The following is an 18,079-nucleotide window of genomic DNA, read 5'->3' as shown; positions in this document are numbered from 1 at the left end:
AGCACAACAAACTAAAATACTAGAATTCAACAGCAGCAATTGTTCATGTTCATGTTTCAAAGCTATCCTTTCAGTTAACAATATACACGCTAATAACTTGTGGGAAGGGCCCTCAGCTGCACCGGGCCCTAATACAGTGTATGCCAATAATTCTGCCCCTGACCAACAGGCTAAACTGCTGCAAGGCACTCTCTGCCCTCAATGCCACCTGTGCATTAAGTGACAGTAAAGGAGCCAGGAAAAACCCCAAGCTATGAACTTGCTCCTTTAGAGGGAGTGTGACCCCATCTAGAGCAGGCTTCACGCCACTCAGCTCAACAGAGGTACCACCCACTAGCAGCATCTCAGTGTTTTCTGGATTAAGTCTCAGGTGGTTTTTTTGTTTTTGTTTTGCCTTTCAAGCTGTCCATGATCACAATCCAGCACATCTACTGCCTCACCTGCAGAAAATGAAAAGGAGAAATAGAGCCGCCTGTCATCAGCCTACTGATGACAATGCACTCCAAAACTCTGTATGACCCCCCCCTCAACATTTTCATATGTAGGTTAAGCAATGTGGGGGCAGATCTGACTCTTGCGCGTCTCCATGCTGGAGAACCCATGCAGCTAAGCAGTGCTCCTCAATAATCACTTTCTGGAGTTGACCACTGAAGCAGAGGGGGGACCACCACATTACAGTGTCCCCAGATACTCAGCTGAGACAGAAGACCACTAAGGTTGATGTTGTTGAAAGCTGCTAAGACATCAAAGAGAATCAACAGGGTCAGGGTCCCCCTTTCTCACTCCTCCTAAAAATGGATCTAGATTTTTTTTTCTGAGTCCTTCTCTTATGCATTCTGTACTTTCCTCCACTTCTGCCTCTGTTCACTCCCTTATTATATATACATTTAAAATTGGCCACTCTATCTCAGATACATGAGAAAGGAAAGCATTTTCCATAATATTAAACCTTTGGATTATATGACAGATATCCTCTCCATCTTCCCCTTGCCCTGAAAATTGCTTCAACTGAACATGTAAGAAGCAATAAATTTTAGGTGCTATTTATTTGTGTTTGTTGCTTGGGCTTTTGGCGGCCTGAGCTCTCCCCCATTCCCCTCTTATCAAATCCCAAGGACTCCAATCTCACTGTTTAATAATGAAATGTGGTCTGACTTTCTCACATAATTATTTGGCTTCAGGACTCCTGTGAAAAATATTAGGTTGTTACAAGACATAAAATGAAGAGATTATTAATGCACTGTAGATGTATCAAGGAAATCCTTGATGGAAGGTTTGTTACATTCAGGATCTAAGGTAGCACGTTCCTCTTTCTAGATGTGATTCCTTCCAACAGCAGGAACCTGGAAGATCTTTACCTTCTCACAGAGCAGTCCTTTACTCTTGAAACTTTATAGTCAAGCTTGATTCAGACCAAGTGATATATGGCGGGAGCCAGGGGAGAGCATTCTAGGCCTCTTCAGGCATTCAGAAATAATGTGTAAATATCAAATTGGGGATGAAAAAGAGACAGGCAAACCAGGTATGCCCATTCCATTCCCAGCCTTCCTGTGTTGAGCAGGAAGATCTGAAGGGGGCTTCTATGTGTGTACAGCTGAACATGAATATTCAACCGAACGTTCAGACCTTACAAATAAATTTGTGGAGGACAGAGATAGAGTGGGTGTATCTGCTGTGTGCATTTTAATATTGGGCCAGTGTTGTGCCGTTTGCAATGTTTATAATGATAGCTTTATTCTGAAGTGCCTTGAGCATCTAGCATAGGCAGAATATGCACATAACACAAAGTAAATCACAGAAAATGTGATTTATACTAAAATCTCGCCATTATTTCATCTGCAAAACTAGTCCTGGTGGATGAAAGTTACTTTCATTTTCTAAAATGTTCCTTGATGGCAAAGCAACTGGTATCTTTAGTTTACCAAATAAAAAATGTAGAGCCAGGAAGCAGAAATGTATTGTGGCGCTTACCCATAATACACTTATTTCAATAAATAATTTTCCAGATGCTGGTTTCATGCGTGTGACTGACCTGAAGTGGATTAAGAGAGAAGAGGCTAGGTCAGCTGAGACACTAGTTGTTTTGGCATTTGTATCTTCACCTATGCATTAGTTTCTCTTGGTCTGCAGTGGTATTCCAGAAACAGCGTTCCACTACTTGGTAACAGAAGGCAAAGGAGCCCTGTCTGCTCTGCTGGGTTGTTGAGTTGCTCCTATGAGCTGAGGGTTGCTTAGGGGAATGGGAGATGTATTAGAGGGCTATCTTGAAGAGCAGCAGCAATGAATTCATCCTCTCATTGCTCAGATGCATACTGTTGATGCAAATGAAGAGAAAGCTTTGACAAGTAGTTTCCACACACCCTTGAATTTGTGCCTCTGCTGGGAACTCTCAGCAGGAAATCCTCCACATGTTTTCCTTTAACGTACAACAACTTAAGAGAACTGTCTCATTCTGATTCAAATATCTGCATGTAGCAGTAACATAACCTAAGCAGGGTGATGATAAATGTCACTGCCGATAAAAGGAGCACAGTGATTCGACTGGAGTGAATATTCAGCCATATAACACTGAAAAGAAGAAATCTTAACAATCAACACTCAAGGGCCCTTTAAAAAGAGTAAGTGTGGCTACATTTTTGGTATGCTGAAAAAGGAAACTCTTGAAGATGTTGAAACGATTCCTCTACATCCCCAAGGAGCAGAGCAAGGCTGTTACTGGATGCTTTACATTACTCTGCTAATTCTGGCTTATTTTAACGGGAACAAAAAAATCTGGTTTACTTTAACAACAAAACTGTAAGTAAGTTTTTTAAATACACAGTTTTTATTTTGGCACAAAATTATGTGGCTAGGGTTTTTGCATGCAGAAAAAGTGTTTTATGCACTCTGTGAAAATTTTGTGCCCTTTCTGCAATACGACTATAATTAAAGTTTTGGTTTGTTACCCGTAACTATATTTGAATTCTTAATTACCATTTCCTGCTTACAAATATGTATACAAACAGTCACATTTTAATAATTAAGGTGGTTGCATATTGCTTTGCGGTGCTAAAGACTACAGGTTCAAATGTCATGAAAAAAATGAAAAACCAATTTGTGGCATTTTGCTTAATGTGTGAAATAAGTCAAAACAATTATCCCACAAATGGTTTGAAACAGTAGAAAGCACAGTCTTTGAACGTAATGCATTGAACAAGGTACTTGTGTTACCATGTTTTGTTTTGTTTGCCTGTAGTTTCTTTCTCAGAACTGGAAAGAGTAAAGAAAAAGAAAAAAGATGATTCAAGAAAACCATTTTCATACTTTTATATACAGTTTCAAAGAAGGGGCTCACAAAAATGAGGTTTTAAAACAGTATTTGTTGCATACACACCCAGCTCCAGCATTGATGATTTTAAAGTTTTGGCTGAAATGAGCCATGGAACCAGTTGAGTGCTGATTCACACCTGTATTTTTGAGACAGTAAAGTCTCCTGAAAGTGATGATGGAATCCAGTTTTCCTATGGGTGGGTACAATCCTGAAAAACTAAAAAGTTACTGCCTCTGATGAACACACTAAAATAAATCATACATTGCTTGTTTTAATCTAATAAAGTATTCACTTCAGCACTTGGTGTGCCACTGAAATAATGAAAGGTGGTTTCAATAAGACTATCTACTTAAAAGGGTATGCGAGAAGGGTAGGTGTGATTTGGGTGGGCAGCTGGACGGATGACAACTGAAAATTAAGAAAATATGCACTCTTACATAAAGCATGTGGTTTTTAGAGCTTATAATTATGGTTACCTTGATTTAATTTTTTTTTAATGTCTTGGCAATGAAAGGAAGTTGCCGAGTATGATTTCATATGAATGCTTCAGGAATAGATTCGTGCCAAGGCCAGGGCATAGACCTGAAAAGGACACTAACCTAGTAGCAAACCATTGCCCCCTAACCCCAAGCAGAGCACTTCCTACTGCTCTAATTTTAAAGAAGGCAGCCTACCCCCAAAGCAATAAAACAATCCCTCCCTTAGTATTTCCAGGGCAGTTGTCCCTTCTGTCATGGTCCAAACAGACATGATATTACATTCATTCATTCATGCATGGAAGGTATCTGTTTCCTCTTTAACAATAGCAACTGAAGGTGGGCAGCTGGACTGAAACCATGGAGTACGTGGAGTTTAACCCATTACTCCCTGTACTGTCAGACATTGGACACCCCCACCCTGAAAGTGCCCTTTGCGTTGGAAGGGGAAGGGTCCATTGGCCCCAGCCAATGTCGCTAACCAAAGGCAACATTCCTACTATACTGATAAGAGCCAGACTTTGCTTTGCAGTGCAGGGGAAATTCCTTAACACCTCAGCATGGAATTGGCTCACTGTATGGCATGTTTAGGCTAGTGGTAGCCAACATGGCGTTTTTCAGATGTTGCTGGACTCAAACTCGCATCATCCCGGTCCCTTTCACATTCTGCCTGGGGCTGGTAGGAATTGTTGTCCAGCAACTTCCTGGGTGGTGGTTTTCCCTTGGTTTAAGCCTTTTCCGAGGAAAATAGCCAAAATAATCAAAGACCCTTTAGCTTCTTTCTCATGTGCTTTCTGCAACCTGCGACTGTTGTTAACAAAGGACAGAATGTCAAAGGGAACTGAGATAAAACACACATCCATACCAATGTTGGTTTTACATATGCATTATAGACCAATATAAGAAAAAACTGATTTGAGCCCTTTGTGCTTACCGAATAGGAGGAGTCTTTGAGTAAGAAAGCTTTGAAAAAGCTGAAAAATTGGAAAGGTGAAATGGCACATAATAAGGATGTACATTGGGCCAGACAGCCTTCTGTTCTGGTGGGGGCACTGATTTGCAGGCAGAAGCTATAGCTCCCATGATAAGGTTTAGCTGAGCCAAGGCACATAAGCCCTGTCTGTAGAAAACAGCTGTGGTACACAAATATGAGGAAATGTAGCCTTTATTACTAATCCACACTGTTCAGTCAAGCCTGAAGATATTCTTCCTGCTTCTATAAAATCTCTGATGCGTTTTGGGTCTTATGGCCCTTTTCCAAGGGCAAATAACGTAACTTTGGAAAGCTCTGTTCAGTGTTTGCTTGAACTCACAGGATGAACTGGAGGATTGAGAGATATTAATGAGGAATTTCTTACCAATTGTGGTAAGAAGCTAAAAGATGTGTAATCCATACTTTTGCATGGAATGCCTTTTACATTAACTTCAGTGTCCAGGACATCTCTGAGCATGCTTGCACAGGTGGAGACATCCCAGCATTGAAGTGAACTGGGTAGCATGCACATGCAGGAGCTGCACATAAGTTTCTGTTCTTTGGCTGCTATTTTTATTTTATGCATTCTTGCTAGAACAGCTTTCCCCACCCTGGTGTTCTTCAGTCCAGTTGTTTTGGACTTCAATGCACACCATCACCAGCCCACATAGCCACTGATTGGAGCTGGAATTCAGAACAGCCAGCAAAAGTTAGGCAGGATTCAGGAGGGATGGTGCAAGAGAAACAGCGCTGGGAGCCACGCGCCTTGCTGCCCCTGTAAAACCAGAAGCAATATACCACGAGGGGGGAAAACGATCCAGCAGTTCAGATGGAAAGTGGCTGCAGAGCAAAGCCATGGATTGCGTGCCCCCTGGAGGCCTGCCCCTTTGCTCACTCGTGATTTGCTAATTCAGCAAGTGGGCGGGATCTATTTCCCAGGCAGTAAACTCAGCACGCAGGCTTTGTTTGCTGCCTAGGAAAGCATATGCAGGGCAGATTCTTCAATGCGGGGAGGAGAAAGAGGTGGTGGTAGAGTATACTGCCACAAACTGGCTGAAACAAAGCCCTGGTCCCAGTCAGTGTGGCCAGTGAGTGGTCAAGGATATTATAGTAGTAGTTCTCAACGACTGGAAGGCGCCACAACTTTCAGCTACTCCTGGGCAAGTGTGTTAGCTGGGGCTGTGTGGCGAAGTCTCAGAGGCCTCTCTGGGTGCAGGCAGGAATGAGGTGTGCAGACACTGTAATGTTTCTGAACTGTGGCCAGGTTGGGTGCAAAGGAGGCCTTGCCTGGTCAGCAGAGCAACATTTCCCACTGCTTTTGAGGCTCCATTATCTTAACTCTTCCAGCCCAAATTTTCAGGCTTTTAATGTTTAATAGGTTATTGTATTTTAGTGTTTTGTTGGAAGCTGCCCAGAGTGGCTGGGGAAACCCAGCCAGATGGGTGGGGTATAAATAAATTATTATTATTATTCTGAAGCCCCGGAGAGAGATATGTTAGGATATTTATTGTACTTGTGTACAGCAAAGGGTAAAGGGATCCCTGACCATTAGGTCCAGTCGTGGCCGACTCTGGGCTTGCGGTGTTCATCTCGCTTTATTGGCCAAGGGTGCCGGCGTACAGCTTCTGAGTCATGTGGCCAGCATGACTAAGCCACTTCTGGTGAACCAGAGCAGTGCACGGAAACGCTGTTTACCTTCCCGCTGGAGTGGTACCTATTTATCTACTTGCACTTTGATGTGCTTTCGAACTACTAGGTTGGCAGGAGCAGGGACCGAGCAACGGGAGCTCACCCGGTTGTGGGGATTCGAACTGCCAACCTTCTGATCGGCAAGTCCTAGGCTCTGTGGTTTAACCCACAGCGCCACCCGCGTCCCCTCCCAGCTACTAGTCTGACACTAATCACTACATCACTCTGGCTCTCAATGAACACATTTTCCAGGTCTAGATTTGGGTACAACTGCCCACAGCTATGGCCTACCCTACAGGCAGCTTAACCATCAACAACGGAATATTAGGACTCAGTTCTCTTTGGACTGGCTTGTCAATTTCCTGCAGCTCCCAGAAGAAGAAAACCCCTAGAAAAACTTGGCAAAAATTCCCAAGCCAATCTGTGTATTTGGGGAAATGTTGCCGCCTCCCACCAAAGGTTCCACACACTTGCCCTCAAGTTTCCTTCCAAACCTGAGTTCACTGAAGTTCACCAGCATCTCTAAGAGTGATGTGGGTTGTTGTTGCTTTTAAATTGAACTGGAAAAGTTTCAATTTTTATTGGTAAACTTGGAGTGAGTAATTTAGCATGTTTATTTTCACCAAAGCTAAAACTTCTAAACTGCCAACCTTGCCTAATACTGATTTGCGATTGGCATCCATTCATTGTTACCAGTTGAACTTATGAAACATAATTTTCCACAGAAAAACAAAGCCCTGGGAAAAAATTCCACCCACATTTCTGATCTCTAGCCCATTAAACTGTTGCTTTCCCTTCTGTTTAAGCCCTGCAGCAACAGTTTACCCTCCTGCACACAATTTCTCCATGCATTCACCACAAGACAATTTTCATGATTTGTTATTATATGTGTCACAAGTGGAATATGTTAGAGAATAATATTTCAGTAATGCAGAATATGTGCCAAAGCATTGCCATTATACTGCACTTGATTTGCAGAAATGAATATTTAAGTTGAAAGGTGGGCATTATTGCTTGCAATTAAGTTTTGTGGCAGCACTAGCGCAATCTGGGAATTGGAAGCAGTAATGAAATCTTTTTGGAAGCAACAGGTTAACAGTTGAGAAGTGCTGAAAGAATGCTAAGAGAATCCTTGGACATAAACATATATCTACAGTATATGTATATATGGATATTCATGCTACGATAGCGGCTGGGCAATTTATCTCTAATAAGAACCCATTGCATTAAATAAATTGCAAGTCTGTTGAGTCGCATTGGGTGTTTTTGGATTGAGATGGAGTCAGTTGGCTTCACGATCAGAGCACAGACGCGGAATCCTATTATTTTCTTAATTAAGAATTACTGTCAGGAACACTTAACAGTGGCTTATAATGCCAATAATCCAATGCAAAATAGTTGTTGTTTTAGCTCATAAGCAGTATGTTGTGGCATTAACCCCAACTTCACCTTTGTCAGCTGGGGTAGCTGTTGGACAATCAGAAATGTTTGTTTCTCGGGAGGTCATTTTAAAGTTGCAGTTTGTTTGCATGTGTGAATGTATATATTATCCCTATCTCTTTTTTCACTTTAAAATTACTGTCGGAGAGAAATGCAAGATCTTTTACTTGATAGCGGTCAGAATTTAAAAGAGTTGTGCTGACTGAAAAAAAAAATCATTCACTTCTTTTGTTGATCTTGCACACTGATGCACACGACCTACTAATGTGATTCTTGGCGTCCCATACAAATCCACTCATCCGTGCTGGATGTGAAAGCAGCTTCCTGGTCTGTACATGTGCTGTGTCGCATTCCTCTGGTTTTCTAACAAAGCTTTTAATTGGTATGCTGTGACTAATGAGCATGAAGTCCCAGAGGAAATGGAGCAGAATTTTCTATTATCCACCAGGATGAACTTAGCACATAGATTATCAGGGCTTCAACTCTGGGATAAATCAGGGTCAAAGTCTCCAAATACAGTGCAATAATAATTGAACGTTTCTTTCATAAAATTACACTAATCAATTTTAGCTGAACTGTGTCATGCATGGACTACCCTGAGCAGTGCCATGTATTGACCTTTTCAGCAAGAAAGACATGTTTTACTACAGTTCATAGCAGTGACTTTGTGCTGAAAATATTGGCGTCTTCTTCCTCTTCTTCTTCTTCTTCTTCTTTCCTCCTCCTCCTCCTCCTCCTCCTCCTCCTCCTCCTCCTTCTTCTTCTTCTTCTTCTTCTTCTTCTTCCAATTTTTGGCCTGCCCACTGAAGTCACTCCTCAGTATTACCGAAGCAGAATTGATTATCCTTTTCAGAGAGAAAAGGCTGCAGGCTTCAACCACTTGGAGTTTGGTGGGAAGCAAAGCTGGAAATCACAGAATCCAGGGAAAACCCTCAGGTGACACTAATGACAGGCCTTTCACCACAGGGTGTGCTGTTCATTGCTGCCTTTCTGGATTGTGACCAAAGTCTACTTTTCCTCTAGTCCAGTTTCCCAAAGCTGAGGCTCTACTCCAAGTAATGTCACATAATGAAATGGACATGTTTGCACTTAGTGAGTGAATCAACTTAAATGCTGTGTTATATATAACTATAAGCATAATTGTGTTTAGTAAGTATATGCACACTATACATTAGTATAGGTGCTGTACACCATGCTTATGTGGTTTGATGAGACAAAAATTGGGGTATGCTGTGTATATCCAGCTTTTGGTGTTAGTGGTATAGTTCTGAGCACAGTTCCTGCACATTTCCCACTCCCTTTCCAATATAGACTCTTAGTCTTATCACATTCCTCCGGAAATTCAGATGGATATATTGTTTGTTATACGGGGTAGACAGGAGGCAAACACCAGAGCAAATAAAGCTATGAATTGAATATTTGTGGAGCCCAGAAGGTGTGTAACTTCATTTTGTACAGTATTAAAAACTCAACAGAGATTTGAGAATCCTTGCGGAGGTTCATGTGGCTGCGCTCCTGAAACCTTGATTTGTGCCTTCAGTTTGTTTACAACAGACATTCACGCTACCAGCACAAGCCAGTCAGCTCCATAAATTATGCTAACTCTTGAGTTACTTATTTATCCTAATTATTAATTCAATAGTGTCCAGTAATGTATCTCCATTAGCACCTTGTAAACTAAAGTCCATTGATCTGATAGCTTGTGGCTGTTGGAAGATTCCCAGCTTCAAACCATTTTTGCCCGTTTTCCTTGGCAAACTCTTATGAATGGCATTCTTCCAGTGAGTTACCTAACTGGTCGTAAATAGGTGTGACTAGAGGACTGTCAGCTCAGAAAGTAAAGTGGGTGCTCACAGGAAGTTGCATTTTCAGTGCTTTGGATCTTGCAGTGTATTTTTAAGCTTTTCAGTTAAAATCCTTGACGTAGATTTTATGTAAAAAAAAAAGTAAATAAATGCAAATTTTTAACTGGATTCAAAGTGCTGGGGGGAAATAGTTATTCTTTCCTTTCATGTTAATAGGGGCAAGTACCTAAATGATCAAGGTCCATTTGCTTTCTTTTTTATAAGCTGTTGAAGGTCAGGACTAGTGATCCAAATTATGATGAGAATGCAAAAGAAAGCTAATGGCGGTCTTGCGGCCTTGGTGCCTCTATTTAGTGTGACTGATGTTCTCTGGCACAGGTTATTGCACTCCTTGGTCCAGTTTGAGATGTTAATGCTCACCAGATATCTCATTGTGGCCAGGGTTTGCAAAACCTGGTTCATAGTTAGCATACATTATGGTTACAATAAGTACTGTACACCTGTAACTCATGACCATGGCTGTGGGGAGGGGCTGTAGCTTCAGTACATACTTTGCATGCAGAAAGTCCAGGTTAAAACCGTGGCATCTCCTGGCATGACTGGGAAGAGGTCTGCCTGAAAACCTGAAGAGCCAGTGCCAGTCAGTGTCAACAGTACAGTGGTACCTTGGGTTACATACGCTTCAGGTTACAGACTCTGCTAACCCAGAAATAGTACCTCGGGTTAGGAACTTTGCTTCAGGATGAGAACAGAAATCATGCTCCCGTGGCAGCAGCAGGAGGCCCCATTAGCTAAAGTGGTGCTTCATGTTAAGAACGGACCTCCGGAACGAATTAAGTACTTCACCTGAGGTACCACTGTACTGAGTTAGAGGGACCAATGATCTGACTCCGCATAAGGCAGTTTCTTCTGTTCCCCCCCCCCCCATGCTGATGTTGTCTGTGTTCAGATGTAACACTAAACTGGGGTTTAACATTTCATGAACAAGCCTTGGGCTCACAACTGTGCCTCTCCCCTACAATTCCAGTATAGCTGTGAGGAGAAGGGCAGAAGTTTTGATTTCCATTTCCAAGTACAGTGGTACCTCGGGTTACATACGTTTCAGGTTACACACTCCGCTAACCCAGAAATAGTCCTTCAGGTTAAGAACTTTGCTTCAGGATAAGAACAGAAATCGGGCTCCGGCAGCGGGAGGCCCCATTAGCTAAAGTGGTGCTTCAGGTTAAGAACAGTTTCAGGTTAAGAACAGACCTCCAGAACGAATTAAGTACTTAACCCGAGGTACCACTTTAGCTGCTTTTTGTCATTATGTTCAAACCAGGACAAACTTCAGATTGTGGGTTCTGGCGTTGGCCTGCTTCCCTAAGCCATAGTTAAGATCAGCCACAATTCCAGGTCCACACATAACAACAAACCATGGTCAGTTGAAAATGAAATGATATTTCCTCCTCACAGCACTGTCCCATGATGAAGTGGGGCAGGAACTTCCAAACCCTGTTATTGCCAAGGAGATGGTAGTGGCAATTACCACGTGGGAAAGGAGAGGCTGAGAGTAGAAACAGCAGACCCTGGTGTAAATCACTGCTATTCAGTGTGTGATGAAAATCCAACCAACACACTTCATTGTAAAGCAGAAAAGAACATGATTAGGTCTTAAATGAGCATGCAGCTACTCTAATGGGGATGCAATGACCTAAAATTAGAAATAAAAACATTTTTCAGTAGGTGCAAATATTTGTAATATAAATGTGTAGCTGATGTATGTTAAGTTTTTTTTATGATTTCACAGCTGGCTTCAACATCCCCACGTGCAATGCTATTGATTCAGGGCTGCAATCTTGGCATATTCATGCAGAGAGCAGCAATTCAACATACAAATGACCTTGCTCAGTTTTAAAAGGAACAAATGCTATGGAAGGGCTTGTAGTGTGTGGCAGGATGTTTAATCAGTTTCTTTGCTTTAAGGAACAGTAGGAAGGAAATGGTGTGTTAAAGATTGTAACTCCTTATGCATCTTAACTGGCCGCACCAGGATCTTAGGACAATGGGAGATCCATTCCCCCCCCCCAAAGGAACTTCCTACAGCCCCCTCTATTTTTAGATACTTAATGGCATTGTCCCATCACTGCTAACTGTTTTTCTTCTCTGCTTCCTACCCCGCCCCCCGTTTTCTGTCTTCTGGTTGCCCTTTTAAGGTCTTTCCCTTTTGTTTATATCCAGGATAAATTATTCACATTACCAGTTGGGTGCACATTTTCACAAGGGAAAAAGATAAAGTACACATGTGTAAATCCACAATCTATCAGAATGTATCTTTAAAATACTACAGTAAAGGTAAAGGGTCCCCTGACCATTAGGTCCAGTTGTGGCCGATTCTGGGGTTGCGGCGCTCATCTTGCTTTATTGGCCGAGGGAGCCGGCGTACAGCCGCTTCTGGCGAACCAGAGCAGCGCATGGAAACGCCGTTGACCTTCCTGCTGGAGCGGTACCTATTTATCTACTTGCACTTTGACGTGCTTTCAAACTACTAGGTTGGCAGGAGCTAGGACCGAACAACGGGAACTCACTCCGTCGTGGGGATTCGAACCGCCGACCTTCTGATCGGCAAGTCCTAGGCTCTGTGGTTTAACCCACAGTGCCACCTGCATCCCTAGCTACGCTTAAATGTTTGATTTTTGGATGTACCATTACCCTGTTGGAAGTAGTCTACACTTTTATCTTCTTATCATTTGAAACTATCTAGTGAGGATACCACTAGAAAGAGATTTAGGAATAAATTGTTTATTTCTGAACGTAATACAGGCTGTCATGCTACATAGTGTTTCAGAATCGTTTCAGAATGCCATGGTTTTGATATTGTGAGTAGGCATCTCGTTTTGATAGAAACAATTTTCAAGTTAGATTGGACTAACAGTGTATACGTACTCCGAATCAAGTTCTACTGAGTTCAGTCAAATGCAAAGATGCAATAAAATGCATGAAATTCGCACTAAAACACTGGTGGATTTTATGGGGACTCCTAAAATGAAAAAAAGAAAGAAAAGAAAACTGCTGTGGCAAACCAAACGGAAGATTGGAAAAATGAAAAACCAAAATGGACATATTCACTCATCCCTACCCCTGAGGCATAAGAGAACAAGTCTTTGCTCTTTTCTGTGTGGCAGCCCTTGAAGTGTTTGTTGAACGACTTTGCTTGTGTCATTTAATGCAGTCCTCTTCACCTTGTGAAATAGACCTGGCAGTCCATTTCAGGAGGAACATTGGAGAGGGAAAAGTTGGGTTGAAGCATTGGTGGGTCGGTGGGGGGAATTTTTATTGTGTCTAGATATTGGATAAAGAGCTCTGTTTGAAATAAAACTGTCCAGTTGAGTTACAATGTTTGTGCTTTTCTTTATGTTACGTTCAAGCGTAAAGAAGGCCAAATGCGTTTTTTTTAAAAAAAGCAACAACATTTAAATAGTGTTAAAGGGAACATCAGCTTCCCAGTATAGAAATAAACTTGAGGAGTTGCTTTTGTGTGTGACTTAATCATAATCATCAAGAAAGGGAGCCGTTGTGAGTTGTTTTAAATGTAATTGTTATAGTAAAACCCGGTCATGCTTATCAGAACTCAAAACCTCAATACGTTAATAAAATGTTTATGTATTGCATGCATTTGGTGGTAGTATTTATTAATTATGTGGCAGGTTGCCACCTTTTATCCTGCTGGTTGCTGCTCTTTCTTCCATTTCTCCCCAAAGGCAGATCAGTTTTATATCCTTGCTTTTTAATGACTTTCTTATTTTACTTTGCCAAATATTTGGTGGGGAGTGGGGAGAGTCTTTTCAATATTCCTTCCTGCCCTTCCCAGTGGAGTGGAAAATATCTCTAATGTCATGCTGATTACAGAGCTGTGCTTTCTGGGGTTTCCTGTACTTCATTTGCTTCCAAGTTTCTTCTTCTTTACAGCTCTCCATTTCTTCATGTGGTTTGCACTTAGCTATACTCTGCCTATGCTTCTCAAGTTTCTAGGGACCCTGATAAGAGCTGTGACCCATGGACCTTATATTCCCTTGTTCTGCTCTCTCTCTTGTCTAAACTAAAGCCCCTTTCCACCTTCCATATGGCCTCTTTGAGAAGTAATACTAAACTATGGTTGAGTGTCTTACTCAAGCCTTTCCATCCTCTCTCCAGCCCACCCAATTATGGAGATGCTAACTAGGCCTGAGTGTGTTTTTTGCTGCCGCTGCAAAATTCATAGAGAGAGCTGTTTGCATTGGTGATTCAATAGATTAGATTAGATTTATTCTATTTATGCATTGCTTCTCTCAAAAGGGAGTTCTGAAGCAATTTACAGGGACTGCATAAAATTTACAACAAAATCCATTAAAACAAAACAACTATCCTAAAAGCATTCATCCACAAAATTCGCCCAGGGGCATAAAAATAACCATCCCAGCAATGTAAGGATAAACACCAAAAATAAATGAGCAAACCCTGACCATTCGCAATATCCAAATATCTTTGTTGTTGTTGTTTAGTCATTTAGTCGTGTCCAACTCTTTGTGACCCCATGGACCAGAGCATGCCAGGCACCCCTGTCTTCCACTGCCTCCCACAGTTTGGTCAAACTCATGTTGGGAGCTTCGAGAACACTGTCCAACCATCTCGTCCTCTGTCGTCCCCTTCTCCTTGTGCCCTCAGTCTTTCCCAGCATCAGGGTCTTTTCCAGGGAGCCAAATATCTAGGAGAATTTAAAAAAATAAATTGTTTGATGCTGGAAGGATTACAAAGTTGGTATCAGGTGAACTTCCCAGGGAAGGGCATTGTGAAATTGTGTGGCTGCAACAGAAAATTCCTGTTCTCTCATTGCTATCTTCCAATTGTCTCTTGGAGGGGACATGCAGAGAAAGACCTCAGATGCTGCATTGAGTAATGAAAATGCAGTGTAGTGAATTTAGGGGGATTTGTGTGATGAGTGTTTACACACTAATGGCTTACAATGCAAAAGAGTTTCTTTGCAGTTGTACTTCAGGGTCACCACCCTATGCTTACTTATTGGAATAGATCAATCTTAAACTGCAGGGCAAGGCATTTGGATTGATTACTGATTGATGGGTGCCTGGCCCTTTATGGCACAGCCGAGACAGTGGTCTCCATGCACAGAAAGTTCTGCTTGATTTTTCAGATGTACCAGCCATAAAATCGAAACTAGAATTAAAAGTTACTGATCCATTCCCACACTGCTGTCATCCCAAATCCTGGTTTCAAGAAACAGCTGCATGGAAAATGGTTGTACCCATTCCAGGGTCCACATCTAATTCCCTAAGCTAAGGTTTTGACAAATGATATGGGCATGGTGCCCATGGAATTAAAGCAGCAGGACAATGGAAAAATTCTAATACATTGGTTTTTACTTTGGAAAGAAGACCAAGTAATTCAGAACGCACAACATCTGCTGAGGAATTCAGATGAGGGGAGAATTTTAGAATCACCTGTAAAGTATAAAGGAGTATAAGGAGTAACATACCTTCTCAAGTCAGGAGCGTGTAGCATACATAAACCAGGAAGCCACCAGCCAATTATGAATGTCCTTTTCTTGAACGTTCAGACATACCGGTAAGTCTGGAAAGTCTTCTGCATTATTGTGCTTTGTCACATGGGGGGCACCATTTGGATGTTCTGCCTCAGGCACCATATTTATTTAGATCTTGGTGAGTTGGATGTTGTTTAGATGTGGGTGGCACTGTGGTCTAAACCACTGATCCTCTTGGGCTTGCCGAACAGAAGGTCGGCAGTTTGAATCCCCACGATGGGGTGAGCTCCCGCTGCTCTGTCCCAGCTCCTGCCAACCTAGCAGTTTGAAAGCATGCCAGTGCAAGTAGATAAATAGGTACTGCTGTGGCAGGGAAGGTAAACAGCATTTCCATGCGCTCTGGTTTCCATCACGGTGTTCCGTTGGGCCAGAAGCGGTTTAGTCATGCTGGCCACATGGCCTAGAAAGCTGTCTGTGGACAAACGCTGGTTCCTTTGGCCTGAAAGCGAGATGAGCTCCGCAACCCCATAATTGCCTTTGACTGGACTTAACCATCCGGGAATCCTTTACCTTTAGAACTGTCTTACACAGGTGAGCAATTTCAGTGGCCTTCCTGCATCTTTGTGCTATTCTTAGTCTGGCATAAATTACTTTCCCTGCCTCTACATCTACTTTCCTGCTTTTCCATTTTCTTCTTTCTTCTTTTTCTTTTTTGGGCCAGTTATACCTCAACCTTGTGTGTATATTTTATGTTCCAGATTTGCCAGCATATTTTGATTGTCAGTCTTACAGCATTCTAAGCCTGTTTATGCAGAAGTAAGCCCCCTGTGTCTAATGTCGTCTATTCCCTTGTAAAGTGTTTACAGACATAATCTCTAGTAAATGATTGTAGATCAGGGATGGGATAGGACATAAAGTAGTCTAAAACTCTGTATATTGAAAAGTATCAACATACTTTTAAATAAAAACGAGGTCTTAGTATGTAGCTTTAGGCCATATTCTCTCTCTATGTATATATTTATGTATTTATGGAAGAAAGGAAATGGCAAATACAGCATTCAGTGATCTGCCAGTGAGAGATTATTGTGTGTTAACCCTAGCACAGAACATCAGATATCACACCAGGCTCACTATGCAACTGCCTCAGACAATTGGAATGTGTTTCATTATCTAGAAACCAGGATGAAAGGCAACTGGCAGTCTTGCTAGTCTGAACATTGTGATCGTCACCACCGTCTCAATTTTTTTGAATTCTTTTTGGGTGTTTTGGCAAGTCAAATGGTTCTGTTCACAGGTCTGTTACAGGAGCATGAATGGCACACACTCTCAAGGTTGTGGTAACTCAGATAAAGGCCTTGTGAAGCATAGGTTTTGTTTATCTTAGCAGATCATAATTAAACTAAGTGATTCAGAGACATAATGCCAATGATCTTTACAATAAGGTTCAAAGACAAACACTTAAACATTTCAGTGTAGTGTAGTATCAAAATACTGTTTTTTATTTGCGGAATACGGATAAATACTTTTCAAAATGAGACCAAAAGCAGAGGACAATCCTAGTTGAGATCCAGAATCGCCATTCAAACAGAGTGCAGGAGAAGGCTCGTTTATTTTGGGAATGATTCATGTTCTTATGTAGCTGCAATGATTTATACTTTCTGGATGTTCCATGATCATATTATAGAGTAGTTGTGTTCTATGTTATAAATCAAGCTCTGCTAGGAGTTTTTTCTTTTTGTTTTCCAACGTATTTCTTATCAGTAAAAAAAATTCGGTGTGGCATGAGCAAATTTTTATTATAAAAGTGTGGCCCAGAGAAAAAAGTTTGGCCTACGCTGTGCACAATACTACCATACTTCCTTCAACTCTCTCAGAAACTACTTTCTGTCTCCCACAGAGCTGGACTGAAGCTGGGGCTACCTTTCAAGGCCATGCAAATCCTAACAGATGGATGGCATACATAGATGACAGCATTGCAAGGACATTTGAGAGCATAATATGTGCTGTTTTAGGACCTAAATTTATATATTATTTTCCCCCACTGACTGAATTTCACAAGAATGATCTTTAATCTGAAACCTAATGAGGTAGCATTGCCTACCATATGGATATAAATTTGGCTGTTCGGGCATTCGGGTCTTGAGGGTTTTTTGTTTGTTTGTTTGTAAGATTACATCGTGTGCTCTAAACATGTTGTGAGCTGCCTTAAGAGTTCTAAGCAGGAAAGGACAGAACACTTTTAATTAAGAATGCACTGGAGGCTGTTCAAAAGAGCCTTTTGCATTCTGGGGAGATGTTTTTGGGAGGCAAAATGATAAGTAGCTGGGATGGGATGCAGAATAAGCCCTGGTACATGTTTAGAAGATGCATCAATAGCCTTTTGTGCCCTTATTTTAATAAATAACCTTGTCCAGCAAGAACTCTTTGCTTTGTTTGAGATTATCTTGTGCTTGGAAATGTGTACTGATATTATGTATTTGGGGAACAAACATTCAGAAATAATGCAAACATAACATTTTAGCATTTCATATTGATGCATAAATGAGGCTGAATGGACTTAATGAAGAAACCATGTGAAAACTGACATGGATTGGAAATAGACTGATCATTTCATTTCTGTTCATAACAAGCCACTTAAATTATGAAGTTGGTTTGTAAAGTAACCAGAGTTTGTTTTTAACCAGAATTCTTGGTTTGAATGTAATACGAAATTGCCGTTCGGTAAAAGGAGAACTAAACCGTTCTATTCCAAACTGTTCCTCCTAGCTGTGCAGCGCAAGGAGATTGGAGTGGGAGAATACTTTACAAATACTTTACCTGAGCTCAATTCAGGCTTGTCCACATAGCTCGTAAAAATGCAAATGTGCCCCT

The 18,079-nt window shown here is 41.6% G+C and overlaps 1 protein-coding gene across 4 annotated transcripts in view; it reads left to right on the top strand.

Moving 5' to 3' along the window:
- Positions 1-18,079, top strand: part of KIAA1217 — a 369,002-nt gene that overhangs the window by 139,748 nt on the left and 211,175 nt on the right. The window contains exon 1 of one of the 4 annotated variants that reach the window (XM_079947807.1): positions 2,497-2,618. The exons of the other annotated variants lie outside the window; for them this stretch is intronic. The gene's annotated coding sequence lies outside the window, so the exon portion shown is untranslated. Of the gene's footprint in view, positions 1-2,496; positions 2,619-18,079 lie in introns of those variants that run through there. 4 annotated transcript variants of the gene reach the window in all.

The sequence above is a fragment of the Podarcis cretensis genome (assembly GCF_951804945.1).
Source record: "Podarcis cretensis genome assembly, chromosome: 12".
Classification (NCBI taxonomy): domain Eukaryota; kingdom Metazoa; phylum Chordata; class Lepidosauria; order Squamata; family Lacertidae; genus Podarcis; species Podarcis cretensis.
This window is presented reverse-complemented; position numbering and strand designations above follow the sequence as displayed.